Here is a 15,737-nt window from a genome sequence, read left to right on the forward strand (position 1 = left end):
ATAGTTTTTTGTTCATTTTGCACTCAGATATGGGGTTACACAGCTACACTCAGCCATCTTCTAGTTCTTTGCAAGTATGGAGTGAAGGTCCACCCGAAGTAAACTTTCTTGGCTTGACAGTTGGAATTCCTGACAAATGTTTCTGCGGAAGGGAAACCGTTATGAAATGTTCCACCACAGCCGACAATCCTGGAAGGATTTTCTTTGGATGCAATAACCATGAGGTTGTTAGATTGTATGATGGTTTATTCGTTTGGTATAATTATTATTTGAGTATAGATAATATACTTATGGTATATTTATTTCTCTGGTACGGTATAGGATGGAGAGGAACATATTATGAAATGGTGGGATGAGGCTATTATGCAAGAACTTCAAGCAATGAGAGGTGACTTGCTGACCAAAGGGATTCTATTACAGCCATCCAGGAAAATGATGAAATGCTATGGGTTCAGCAGGAGCTAGACAAGGTGAAAGATCAGATGAAAGAATTACGTCTGTCGGTTCGTCGTGTACGTGTGGTGGTCGAGAATGTCTTAATCGCCGATATAATCTTTATTGTTGTATTAATCTCTTTTGCTTCGTAGATCTTTCAATTAAAATCTGTGAACCTCTCTTTATCGTGGCCTTTTGTTTGAATGGCGTATTTATGTCTGTAATATGTGAACTTGCTTCAGTTTCTGTAATATTTGGACGATATCGTTGACTTCATTAGTTGACCTATTTAGTAGACTTCCCCCGTTTACATTAAGAAGTCAGTCGACAAAGTCTACTCGTTAATGATTTACGACACGACGGTTTGCGTTATTAATTATGTAACTGTTCATTGTAACCGTTTCGTCTCGTATATATAACCCAGCCCGTGGCCTTTTGATTATTTTAAAACTACAACCAAAAAAGTTATCAGTAAATTATTTCTTTTCTCTTTAAAAAAAAATAGTATGTAGTTCATCTTAACGACAGAGAATTGGTGATCGGTCAATATACTTGTATCGGTCAATATAAATCATCCACGCTTACTTGGAAACTTATCACGGTTGGGTAATTGAAACTTTCTCTATATCACTTCACTTCATCATATAAGTGTATAATCATCTATCATTCACGTTTGTGTAACTCTTAGAAAGTTTCTATATCATATCACTTTATACTTATAAGTGTAGAATTCTATATACACACAACTTTTTTCCCTGTACCATAGAAACTCGTTCAGCGTCGTTAACGATGTATTAATTTGGTTGATTAGATGGATTTGCAGTTTAAAGTATGTTTTAGTTTCCCAGAAAGAAGTCTACTTGATAAGTCTTCAGCATAAAAGTACAAAAATTAATTTGATTTGATGGATTTGCAGTTTAAAGTATGTTTTAATTTCTCCAGAAAGAAGTCTGCTTGATAAGTCTTCAGCATAATAGTACAAAAATTAATTTGATTTGATGGATTTGCAGTTTAAAGTATGTTTTAGTTTCTCGAGAAAGAAGTCTACTTGATAAGTCTTCAGCATAATAGTACAATAATTAATTTGATTTGATGGATTTGCAGACGGTTAAGTTTTCCGTGGAGAAGTCTGCCAGAGAAGTCGTCAACATAATCATTACTAGGTATAAATTGATTTGATGTTAGTTGGCGGTAATATTTATATGTTTAATTTACCGATAAGCGGGATCCGGTTTTAATCGGTTTTTTTATAATTTCTTCCTAATTTTCTGGTACTATTTCTATTAAAACGATTTTGGTTTTATAAAACCGGGATTATTATAATTATTGTAATTTTATACAACTTAAAAACCGAGATAACATAGGATAGTTATCTCTAATTCTTCCTCATAAGGAACTAGAAAACGCTTCTCTTCCGCTTATCTCTTCCGCTTATCCTTCCGCTTATCTCTATCACTTATCACTAACGGTTGATTTTCCCATTTTTTGTTCATGTTAAACCTAAATCTCTATCTTTCGGATTGTCAGTTTACTTACTTTGTTTAACTTATTTGTACCAGATCTCGACGAACTCTGTATTCTTCAACCCAACCGCTTTATCTTCATCTTCGCCGCGTCTTCGCCGCCGTTGTCCTCTTCGATCAAACTGAAGGTTGACTTTTTTTGCAATTCGATAGTAGCCTTCTTTTTCAATTTGACGCATAGACTTATTGGATTTGTCTTCCTCTTTCTCAATCTCTCGTTTTTTAATTTCCCCGCCAAACCTAATCTTATCTTGCATAATGGATGAGGAGAGAAAACCAGAATTTCCTCGGAGGTTTTACACGAAAGGTGATGAGCCGCTTCTTCAAAAAAACATCGGCTATTACAGCAACGATACGAAGCTGTTTGATGAACTGTACAAAGCTCTCGAGCCGGATGAATGGGACGAGATTTATCAATCTCGACTGGGTGTCTTGTTACAGTTCAACATATGCTCACCCTACAGATAGTCTGCAACAAAAAGTACAAGATCTGGAGTCTGGTTGGATCTAACCCTTTACAATTTTCTTTGAATGAGTTTGAAGCCATCAGTGGACTTAACTGTGACGATGTCGAGTCGTTGGAGCAGCAACAGGTTGAGGTTTCAGACGAGATGGAAGAGTTTGGGGAGAAGCTTGGAGTCAATTTAGACAGTGGTCCGAGTATTGAGCAACTGGTCGCAGCATGTAGGAACTCAAACGATTGGGATCGAATAGAGCGTGTTAGGTTGGGTTATTTAGCTATCTACGCTGGGTTTATAGAAGCTTGGAAACTATCAACGCCCACCCGTCTAAATATGGCTAGACTAGTCATGGATTTAGATGCATTTCTTGATTATCCCTGGGGAAGAGTTGCTTTCAAGAACCTGATTCTGTCTGTTAAGGAGAATGACTTAAACAAGTAGAGTTACACCATAGACGGATTTGTCGAACCTCTGCATATATGGGTGTACGAATCTATGCCTGATTTTGGCAAATTAATTGGGGAACCGTTGGCAAACAATCCAAGTCCACCGTTGCTTGCTTACCGCGGGTCTCGCGGTAGAAAATATGTCAAAGAGGGCATTCTAAAACAGGTACGCATCTCTGTGATTTGTCTATAATTTATCTACGATATTAGATGAGTCGGTAACCATCATTGTGTTAGATTTGAACTAGTATACTGTTTTATATAAATTGGAGACACACTTTAGACACTTCAAAACCATTGGTGGCATGATTAGTCCTATTTGGGAAGACGATGGAGCAGATGACAAGATTGATAACATTTTGAGAGCATTCAATGGGGATTTTGGTCCATGGAAGTGGGGGAGAGATTTGTGGTAGACGGTTGGTATTTATGAATCCAACAATGCGAAGGTGAAGGTGGAGTAAAAGAGTGAGAAGAAGAGAGCCGATACATTTGATGAACCAAGTGGGAAGATGCACTGTCCAGGTACTTCAACTGTCGTGGACTTCAATATCTTGGATTCTATTAAAGATGAGCTCGGCATGTGGGGAGCAGGTCTGCTCGATCAGATGAAGGAAGGTTTCAACATGTTGAATGGGAAGATTGAAAGACTGGCTTCAGATCTTACTAAAATGAAGGGAGATGTAACTGGTACGAAAGAGGCTGATCCTTTATCAAAGGAACAGAAGGACTCTCAGGCAGCTACTGGTACGAAAGAGGCTGTATCAAAGGAACAGAAGGACTCTCAGACGGATATGGTTAGTTCTGAACACTTGCAATTTCCTACTACGATCCCTCACAATCACAATACCAGGTACAAGTGAAGAAAAAATAAACTTCCAGAAGTTGTCAACTTCGAAGACATAAAAACAACTGTCTTCCTTATGTGAAGTAGACTTCCTTATGTGAAGTAGACTTCTATATCCGTGTTTCCTTTGTTTGATTTATTTGAGACAAATTAAACATATGAGGCGAATCTAATATTATTTGTTTTCATAAATGATCATGTAACTTTTAAATCATAATTTGCAGAACAAGCCAGGGCAATCTCAGACCCTGAAACCATCTCCATCTGTTACTCGTACGGATACAAAGGTGCCAAAGAAAGTCAGCTCTAAATCATCTGACACTGAGTAAGACCCACCTGTATTTATTCGCACGGAAATCCCAATAACTGCCGACTTGAATGCTAGAGCCAAGAAACAAGAACCAAGGAAAGAAGCGGCTAGGATTGCGGCACATGGCAAGACTGAAAGGGTTAAGAGGTTGGCGTCAAGTCAACGTTCTCTTTTTGTTGGTGATAACACAGCCAAGACTATCATGGGTGATAAATCAGCCACGTCAGCGTACAATCCTTTTGATAAAGCAGACATGGAGTTGAAGAAGGTTTTACTTGATTTCTTAAAGAAATATCCGTAAGTCTACTAACTTTTATGGTATGTTTCAAAAATTCTATTTGTCGAACTCTAGTAACTTATATGTATCCAAACCATTCATCACTCACAGGACGTACAAGAATAAGGTCCGAGAGAAATCCTGATGCTGTCTTTGGTGGTACGAACTGCAGACAAAAACAGTCTGGCTACAAGATTCGGTAAGTATACTAGAAAACTTCTTCTTCAAGTATACTAGAAAACTTCGGGTCAGTTTTCAATATTATATAACTTCGTTTTAAATCCATGTGGTTATCCAGCACATGGATGCAGGGTTGAATCTATTGAGACATCGACACGCGCAGCATCCTGAGAAGTTCCGAACGAGTAGATTGGCTTTCCTAGACGCTATTTTCACTCATCTATGAACAACGAAGTACCTTGACTTTGTCAATTCTGAGGCACATGCTAATGGATCTGGGAAACTGTTGCCGGCCGGTGCCTTCAGCTACCATGCAGGGGAGTATCCACCGTATGCTCAGACTAACAAGCAATGGGGTCTGGAAGTGGACGACTTATATGCGCCTTTAAACGTGAAGTCGACGCACTGGGTAGCTATGTGGATCTCGATTCCCATGAGACACAACGTCGTCTGGGATAGCATCCCGAGTGTCACCAACGACGAAGAGCTTGCATCTGCCATCGAGCCTATTGTCGTCTTGGTTCCCTACGTGCTGTAGGAGTTAGCCAGCCCTGACCACAAGCATATGTATTCGTACAAGAAGTTCACTCATGAGCGGGTTAAAAAGGGAGTGTCTCCAAACAGGAAGCCAGGTGACTGGGGTGTGTATACTTTGAAGTACATAGAATGTCATGCTCTTGGGATAACCTTTCCTACTACTTTGTGCGATGCAAACATCACACGGATAAGGGAGAAGATGGCTTGTGACTTATTTCACGAGATTGAATGTCGTGGACCAAATGAGGAGAACTACATAGACGACTGTGGGCTCTATGATCCTCCCTGAAACTAGTATCTTTCTTTTGTGTGTGTGTGAAATGGAATGTGAATGAATGATATGATGATGAACAATGGTGAAAGCAAGGTGTTTCAATTCCCCTTATGCAATTGTAGTATAAGAGGTATCAATCCTAAATGAGTGAATGCAAGCAATCAGGGTGTGCAATACTTTTCTAAGTTAAGCCAATTATAGAGGGTGTTTGTCACTAACAACCTATTGCAGAATGGAAAATGCAGAATGTAAAAGCTGAATGGACAAGATACTAAATGTAATGGAACAGAATGATTATGGCAGTAATGAAACTAGAACAGATATCAAACTATAGTAATGCAGGTAATGAACTAATGCAAGGAAAGTAATGAACAGGAAACTAAATGAACGCAACAGAAATGTAACTAGAATGAAACAAGAAACAAAACAGGACAAACACAAATCATAAACAAGAGTTCTGAGAATGAACTCGAGCAAGCACTCGATCGAGTGTAGATCGAGTGCAGGGTCGAGCTAGACAAAAACGTAAAACAGAGCAATGCAGACAAAATAGAGCAATGCAGACAAAACAGAGCAAGACAAAAATAAATCAAACAACGATCAAACAACAAGATTTAGACTACGAAATCAATAGACAAGGAAGGTCTTAGGGATGGATTCATGGGCTGAACTTAGATTGTGGTTATCTAACTTGATCAACAAACCTCAATCAACATGAGCTAATCTCTAGACAATATTCTTTAAAAACATGTTAATCCACTCTCATGGCAAAAACAATCAAGCTCATATATTTCTAGACTTGTTCTCACAAAGTAAAGAATCTATACAAGCAAGCATTAAGCAATATGTCAAGAATCAAACAAGACTTCTAATCTCTTAGCAAGCCTAATGATAATCTCTAGATCTAGCCTTATCTATGCACCTTAGACATTGGTGTGATGCTAAGAAGCTTGAGATCAAACCCTACCCTCTCAGTTATAGGATCAGCATTAAGAACATCTAGCCTAGAAGAGATCTACAACAATCAAGCTTGACCAAATCAAATAACCACAACATCCATCCAGCCTAAACCATCCCTAAGAGCTAAGGAAACTACTCACAATCACACATGATGAACAGCAAAGTCATAAACCCAGAAAAACACGAAACTTGCATGATTAGAAAGATAAAACAGAGACCTACAATATTGGAGAAGGAATCAAACTCGAATTCTTGATACTTTGAAAGTTATGAAACAAACAAGTATGAAGAATCTTGTGTTTTCTCCTTCAAAAGAGGTACAAGATCTAAGAAAATAAAAGTGCCAAAAAGCATAAATTCCCAAAAGGGTAAAATACTAGGTTTGAGAATATCTAAAAAGCTGCCCCCTTGTGGTTGCAGGGTACAAGGTCCTTAAATAGGAAAAAGGAGAGGAAGCCCTAAAAATGCTAAAAGACAAAATAGCCAGGCGGCTCGGCCAACTTGACCCGGTGCTCGGTCGAGTGACCGGTCGAGTTGGGTTTTCTTGTGCTCCTTCCACTCAGTCGAGTCACTCTCAGCACACGGTCGAGTGGGCAGTCGAGTGAGACTCCAGACCTTGGTTCTCCAGCCTTAACTCCTTTGCTTTCTCCTCATGATTGCTTCACTTCTCCTCAGCATTGCTTCCATGCTCCTTAGGCTCCAAAATCACCGGTTCATGAAAGAAAAGATGCAAATGCAATGCAACTACACTCTAATGCAAGAACAATCCTAAAACTATGCAATAATGGTCAAAAAGGATAGCAAAGGATGCAAAAGATGTGAATATATTAAGGGAAAACAGGGTAAAATATATGAACATCACTCCCCCAATCCGGGACTAACTATAAACTTTGTTTGAAAGACTTAAACTCTTGTTTTAATTATGTATGACTCATTAGGATGATGTAGGATGATGTTTTGTTTCTGTTGGGGGATCTTGATATTTTGTGGGTGGGATCCTCCTGATTAAACTCTGATGATGGGCGGGATCTTGATATTTTTTGTGTGATCCTCATTTTAAACTCTAATGTGTAAGGATGATTGTTCTTGTTGTCTACTAGTTATATGTGGGATATTTGTATTTTTTGGTCAGGTTTTTCGTTACATATATATAACTTCAAACGTTAAACGTTAATAATACAAATTGTATGTTTATTTGTACACTTGTCTATTCCTCATTAGTTAGTTATTAAAATATTAATTACTTGTAGTCTTCTCTAAACAATAGCGTACAGCGAAAGCCTAGTAGACATATTTCTGAAGTTAACTTAGAGACTTCGAATGGATATATTGTTGTCCAATAGACATGTAGAACTTTTGTTCTCATAGTTAATTTTTTTGTTTAACTCTGATGATAGGCTGCTATCCATATATTTTTGTGGGATCCTCTTTATTACTATAATGTAAACGGATTAATAAAATTGTACTCGTAATTATCTCTTTTAACGTTGTCTCTCACCTAACATCTCAATACTAAAACAGTGGTTCATCCTTTTGCTGTCAGACCTAATGCCAAGGCATATACAGAGTTTCAATAAATGCCAACAAAGTGCTTTTTTACCTGCTCTCCCGCCGATACTCCCTCTACTCTGCTGTCGGAACCCGAGAAGCAACATAAAATAATATAAAATGTCACAAATTTATAAACTTTATCGGGAAATGTGTTATTTTAAATTTTTATTAAAAATTAATAAAATAATTCAGAAAGAGAGAGAAAGAAGAGAGAACCAATGCTCTTTTTTTTTCTTTTTCTTTTTTTGTCGCCTCTGTTTATTTTTACACTTGTTTGTTCCTCATTAGTTAGTTATTAAAATATTATTTACTTGTAGTCTTCTCTAAACAATAGCGTACAGCGAAAGCCTAGTAGACATACTTCTGAAGTTAACTTAGAGACTTCGAATGGATCTTGATGCACAATGGACATGTAGAGTTGACCGATAGAAATAGAAATAGGTATTCATTATTCATGTAGAGTTGACAAATAGAAAATAGAAATATGTATTCAGTATGCATACATTAAGTTTAAAAATAAAATACAAATAGGAGTTTGGGTGATGCAACTAATCGTCGAGAGGGACCCATGAACAATGCATCTGAAGAAATTTCTTCCCGGATTTGCATCTATCCATGATTTCACAATAATCGTTGATCTACCGCAGTAGTTGCAGATTGGACCACTAATTTGTATATGCGAATTTGTATCAGAAACTGACCCCGAAATTTGACTCATCATTCTCTAGCTGATGGTGGTTGGTTAAGAAGAGGAGTATCATAAAATGGTCTTAAGAGTAAATGATAGTTAAGTACTAGTATTTAATAATGTCGACTTGAACACGTGGGATAATCCCTAAAAATATTACAGAGACAAATTATAGCTAGGGAAATTCTAGATGACTTCACGGTGAAGTTAACTTCTGCTCGCCGTCTTCAGCAACCTGAACAAATAATTGTTAGTGTAACCGACGATCATATACAAAACGTTAAAAATGTATCAAGTGGGATTGTTACTTACACAATGAGGTCGAGTATGTCCAGGCTGTCTGCATTTTGAACAAGCAGATTGCTTATGAGACTTCCTCGACTTGCTCCCATTTTTACGTGACAGTTCTAGCCATGTTAGCCAATGAGACTTCTTTGCCTTCCAGGCTTCCGCTTCGGTATGGGAGGTATACATCGGATATCTCGCCCAATAGGATCATGCTCGACATTGGGCATGATGGTAGCCGCGTACAACTCATAGACATAATCTTTTCTATAGTAAGCTTCGACTACAATAGACATATGCCATCCGCTTTACTTGACAGCCTTAATTGCATGTGAACATGGCATTTTCTCAACATCAAACACCCCGCATGAACAAGATTTTGCTTCCAAGTCAACTAAGCAGTCACATTGCCCACCCCTAACGTAGAAACGCCAACCATCAATGCGTTCTACCGTCATCATATCTGCGTAATGCTCCCTTACGACCAATAAGAACTCAACACCCCGGCTAAAAGTGGTTGTCAGACTAAGTGCATCCTCTCGTCTTTTCCAATACCACCTACCTAACTTTTTCGTAATAAACTCAATGAGATATGTGATGGGATAACCTTTGGCTTCCTTTAGCATGGAGTTGACAGATTCCGCAATGTTGCTAGTCTTGATGTTGTATCTATCTCCTGGACAGTAAACCCGAGACCATAAAGTTGGATCAGCCTCATTCAAGTACGCTGCAAGGGCCAGATTTACGTTAGTAAGGGAAGCCATGTAGCGGTTGTAATCATCATGCGTATGCGCATATGCTGCTCACCAAGTACATCAGTTGCTTCCCACGGAAATTAAAAATTATGTTTTGTTGGAGATGGTAGTAACATATCTCTCGTGTTGCCCATGGCATAACATTGCGACATGCTTTAGCTATTGAACTGCACCTATCCCAAACTACTACCAGTGGATATTCATCCGAGATACACTCACTTAATTTAGTGAAAAACCAATCCCATGAAGCATCACACTCCGAGTCGACAAATCCAAAAGCCAACGGAAATATCTGAAAGTTTCCATCCCGTGCGCAAGCGACTAGCAATACACCTTCATACTTTCCGGTGAGATGGGTCCCATCAACCACAATAACTCGCCTCACGTAATTGAAACCACGGATTGAAGCATCGAACGATAGGAAAAGGTACTTAAACCTATGCTCGTCATCAACAACAAGGTTAACGACACTTCCTGGGTTTGACTGCTCTATTTTTCTAAGACAATAAGGCAACTTCGCATATCCAGATTTGGCGTTTCCTCTCACATATTCCAAGGCATATTGTAAAGCCCTGTACGAAGTTGTGTAATCCAATGTCATGCCGAACATTGTCCTCATTGAATCTTGGATATGTTGTGGGACAACACCATCTACTATTCCTACCCGGTCTACAAAAAGTATCCCAATATATTTGGAGCTGCAACGCTTAAGGTGAGCTATGCGGTCCACAATAGAACATATATGCACGTTCAGATATTTGGTGACCCAAAAAGTGGTTGGATCATTCTTCACAGTGACCACGACCCTCCACATGCATCCTGGAACAGAGCATATTGCCACCAACCGAGACTTTGTGGACTTCTTAATTTTGAAAAAGAATTTCAACAACCGAGACTTTGTGGTCAAACGCACCTCTGTTATGACATCATGTTTGCATGGAAAGCATTGACCTACTTTCAGTTAGTCTATCCAAGGATTATTTAACTGTCCATGAATACCACCAACAAACGGTTTCCCTTCTTCAGCATCTACATCCGGGTGATCTCCATCTTCATCGTCATCTTCATCTTCAAATTTCCCGTACTCATTGTAATCGAAATCCATGTCATCAACTTCTTTTGGCTTCTCATCTATAGTATCATGGAGAGCTTCTTGACATTCTTCTACACATTCGTCGGCACCTGGATCTACATCGTCACCAAATTCATCTGTTGGCTCCCCATCGTCAATAGAACAAGAGTTGTTTATATCATTAACACATTCCTTAACCGGCTGTCCATCCATGCATCGCGTAGAGACGCAAAGGCGAACAACATTCCTACTACTAAAATCTATCAAGTTCTGAACTGATCTATCATTTGTGACATAGACAGGAGGGGTATCTTGGGGCAATTGCTGAAGCATCATCTCTGTCAAGGGATACGATAACTGAACCATCTCTGTTTCTTTGTCAATCAGATAATCTTCTACAGTCATTTCAAGAAGCTCAGCGTATGTACAATNCATCTTCAAATTTCCCGTACTCATTGTAATCGAAATCCATGTCATCAACTTCTTTTGGCTTCTCATCTATAGTATCATGGAGAGCTTCTTGACATTCTTCTACACATTCGTCGGCACCTGGATCTACATCGTCACCAAATTCATCTGTTGGCTCCCCATCGTCAATAGAACAAGAGTTGTTTATATCATTAACACATTCCTTAACCGGCTGTCCATCCATGCATCGCGTAGAGACGCAAAGGCGAACAACATTCCTACTACTAAAATCTATCAAGTTCTGAACTGATCTATCATTTGTGACATAGACAGGAGGGGTATCTTGGGGCAATTGCTGAAGCATCATCTCTGTCAAGGGATACGATAACTGAACCATCTCTGTTTCTTTGTCAATCAGATAATCTTCTACAGTCATTTCAAGAAGCTCAGCGTATGTACAATCGTGTCGCAAAAAAAACATTCTCCCACCTTTGCGTCCATCCATATCAAAATGCCAAGACCCATTTCTCGTCACCCATACTCCGTAAACAACAAGTATTTGCGCCATCTACCTGAAAGAGTAAGCAGCAAGTCAAATACTCATTACATAGCTGACTATCTATAGAAGTCTTAAATCAATAACCTAGATGCCTAACAAAACCAAAACATGACTGATCCAAAAGTATAATATATTATCATGAAAAAATAGACAGAGGCAAGTACATAACCGATACAAAACAAATGAACTACAAAATCAAAAAGAAAAATTTATAAATTTCAATTAAACACTATTTCAAATATAAAGACTTCACAGATAACTCCAATGGTTTGACTTCCTAAATTAGTCTACTTTAATGACCTAACTGCCTATGAAAACCAAAAACTTGATTTCTCCATGTGTATAATATGGATTAATGTCAAAAACATACAGAGGCAAGTAAATAACATATATCAAAGAATACAACAAGAAAATCTTAAAAATTATTCACCAATTTGCAATAATTTGGTTTTCAAATTCTGCTGACTTCATGTTGACGTCAACAGGTAGATATAAACTACACTATATGAAGATAACTTTAAATGAAGTCTATTTTTTGTGGTCTATTTTTGCAATTACAATTTAACAAAGCAGACAACGGACGAAGTCTACCAGAACCGGTTGACTTCTTTTGTGGTCATCCTTTGTTAATTTTTTTGTCAGTTTTGCAATTAAATAGATAAAACTAGGTAGACTTCAATGGAAAGTTCCACCTGTTAACTTCAATTATAGTTTACTCTGGTTATTTTTGCAATTGACCAACCCATTGACTTTATAGTAGACTTATGTCTAACAAGTAGACTTCATCTATCCGTCAACAAGAAAATGTAAACTTCGTCGTGGTTAGTTTTGCAATTGACCAAGTTTGACTTTTGCCAAGTAGACTACGTACGAAGTCTATAGTAATGATGAATTCGTTTGCAGTCTGCCGTGGTCATTTTTGGGGTTGACAAATATTTTAATTTTTTAATTAGTAGACTTCTTTTGCAGTCAACTAATTATTTTAATATAATAATATTACGGTTGGACTAACAAATGAAGTCCAATTTCGACAAAAAAACAAAGAAAATCACGAAATCTACCGGAAAATAACCTTATCGGTGGTGGTTTTGCAATGTCAAGCACCGAGGACGTCGTATTTAGTCACCACTGAAGAAACACATCGCCAATTTTCCTTGTTCACCAGATATAACAAGATTAACGAACTTTCAATTTTTTCGATTAAAATGGAGAGGAGATGGAAGAAAATGAAGTTCTCATAGCATTGAGTGTTATTTAAGCTCACAAATCGGGTTGTTGAAGCATTAAGAGATTCAAATTTAGTTGTTCATGGTTGTTGGAAAATTGATGGCGGTGGTACAACCATAAATAAGACAAAAATATGAGGATATGGATGTAATAAACATTTTCGCAATAAATTCAAATAAATCAGAAATAATGGCATTTCTGTGAATACAATGAATGGCAGAGGATTTAGTAGGCAGAAAATGGCAAATGTTGGAGAGAGAAAAAGAGGAGTCTAGTCTTGCAATTGACTCAAGTTAGGGGTCTAATTTTGCAAGTCACCCAATAAAAAAATCAATGTACATAGACTATGTATAATAATAGTTCTAAAACTACAACATCTACCTTTTTTTAACACTTCACATCATCTTCTCTCTTCCACATCATATTTCAACACACATATCATTTTTACCCTTTACAATAGTTTTTTTTAATAAAATTACAAAATCTTATCTCGCCAATTTTATCATATTTTCCACCTTATTTACGAAATAAATTTATCACATATTATTAATCATACTTAATATCAAATGAAACTAAAATTAGTAAAAATTAAATAAATTTATATAATAAATTGAGATTTTGTTTTTATTTAATAAAATATATAAATTTGTAAATAATAAAAACAAAAAACAAAAATAGCCATTATAAAAACACATATAATACAGTGATGAGAAATTTAAAATGCAATACAAAAACATACAACACAAGTGAAGTGACCTTAGTGCAGTGGCAAATGGTAAGTCCTTAATGCACAAGGCACCATCACACCCGGGATCGAGTCTCGCTCCCTACGAATGTAGGGATTTGGCTAATGGGCCGGCCAGTTATGGTCCAATAGTTGACAATAATCTCAACTCACAAACTTAAAAATCTCACTCACCACGGAACATTCCGAATTGTGCCCATATGTGTTTTACTAGATCTGCTTGTAATTCGTGATGTACACTTGAATCACGCAACTCTGATCTAGCGCGCACATGATTGGAAAATACATGTAGCACTTCGGTAGAGAATGGTTGTTTTGTACTAGACCCACTTGCCTCAGATTGATCATAATCAGTCCAATGTTGAGCATATGTCTCTCGTTCATCCTCAACAATCATATTATGCAATATAATACATGACCTTATGATGATCATCAAATCAGCTATGTTCCACAAGCGAGCTGGTTCACGAATGATTTTCAATCGAGCCTGCAATGCTCCAAATGAACGTTCGGTGTCCTTCCGACATCAGTGGAAGAAAGAGTCCCTATTTATAAAAAAAAATGGTTGGAGGATTTAGTTCGAGTTGAATAGTTGAAAATTTACGAATAAGGATAAGATTCTCTTATTAAAAGTCAAAATTCACGGATTACATTATTAAAGCATAATGTGACAATACAAATTATTAAAGAAAGAAAGTGACAAACACACATTATTAAAGCATAACGAGACAACACAAATTATTAAAGGATAAAATGACAAGCAAACATTATTAAAAGAGTAAGTGACAAACACTCAATACTAAAGGAGAAAGTGACAACACACACAATATTAAAACATGAAGTGACAAAACACAAATAGCCACTTGACAATAATTAATTTTCAAATAAATTATGGCTCAACTTTTGCAACAGCTCTTTGCCCTTGTCGTCGACATGCTCCTTTTCAGTTAGCTTGAGATACATTTTCATCTTCTTAGCCATCGTCTTTTCCTTAATCAATTGGTTTGTCTCCTTTTGCAACATGGCTATGTTGTTCAATTGATCCAGTTCTTGCGTCTTTAATTGTTTGAATTCGTTCAATTCTTCGTTGACCACTTCCAAGGTTGCACCCTTACCTTTCTTTTTAGCATTTTTCTTAACAGCATCTCTCCCCATTGGACGAACACTAGATCCTACAGAATTGGAGTCACTAGCATCACTATCGTGAGATCTCTTAGATCCACTGCTTCAGAGCCAGTATTTCCTCCTACTTGACTACTATAACGTGGTTGATCACGGATTGCAAGCCACTCTTTTATATATTTGAAATTTCCATTACCAGCACTTGAATAAAATTCATGCGCTTTTGCCAATACATCATCCTCCGACCATCCGCTTTGTTGCATACGTTTAGCGTTATCGTAAGCGCCAACCCATTATCCCAAGCTTTTCTTCATGTAGTTCTAGTGATTTCTGCATGAAACTCCATCACGCGGAGTATCAAATGAGCCATGCTCATTATTACAGTACTCAGCAATTTTACCCAATATGAATCACCTTTTTGGTTTCTGCCAACGATGCTATATGTTCCATATTTAATCCACCCACTTAGTAGCACCAAATTTTGCTAAACCGTCCATTTGGAGATTCTCTAACAAGCAGGAGTTGAATCATCTTCATTTGGAATGGCTTCATGAACACCATTTATACCACCAAGAGCCGTTTGTGTAGAAAATTCAGTAAATTCAGCTCCTCCCCCACATTCTTATTAGTTTCATTACCCATTGGAGAAGAAAAATAAGAGGGTGTTTGAGATGAATATGACATCATCGATCCATGATATGGACGATAGTTTGGAACAGCTGATGGCATGAAACTTTGGTGGATATCCATAGTTTGGTATATGTTGGGATGGTTGGGATATTGATTTTGAAACTGATAATTGTTGGGATTTGGGTAGTTAAAAGGGTAATTAGAAGAATTTTGAGAGCTAAAAGGGTTATTATTAGGATCCATTTAAAAAATAGAAAGACGGATAAAATAATAAACAAGAGTTTATGAACGCTGATAGCAAATATATAGTAGAAAAGATGGGTTTTTTTGTGTGTCCAAATTAAATGAAGGGGGAATTTCAAAAATACCCTTTTACAATACCATTTTTCAAAAATACCCCCTCTTTCAAACTTTACCAAAAAAGCCACTAAAAATTGCAAATTTT

At 37.4% G+C, this 15,737-nt stretch overlaps 1 pseudogene; it reads right to left on the reverse strand.

Annotated features, from left to right (window-relative positions):
• On the reverse strand, positions 14,414-15,412 carry LOC104743843 (annotated as a pseudogene).

This window comes from Camelina sativa, chromosome 14 (assembly GCF_000633955.1).
Source record: "Camelina sativa cultivar DH55 chromosome 14, Cs, whole genome shotgun sequence".
NCBI classification, from domain to species: Eukaryota; Viridiplantae; Streptophyta; class Magnoliopsida; order Brassicales; family Brassicaceae; genus Camelina; species Camelina sativa.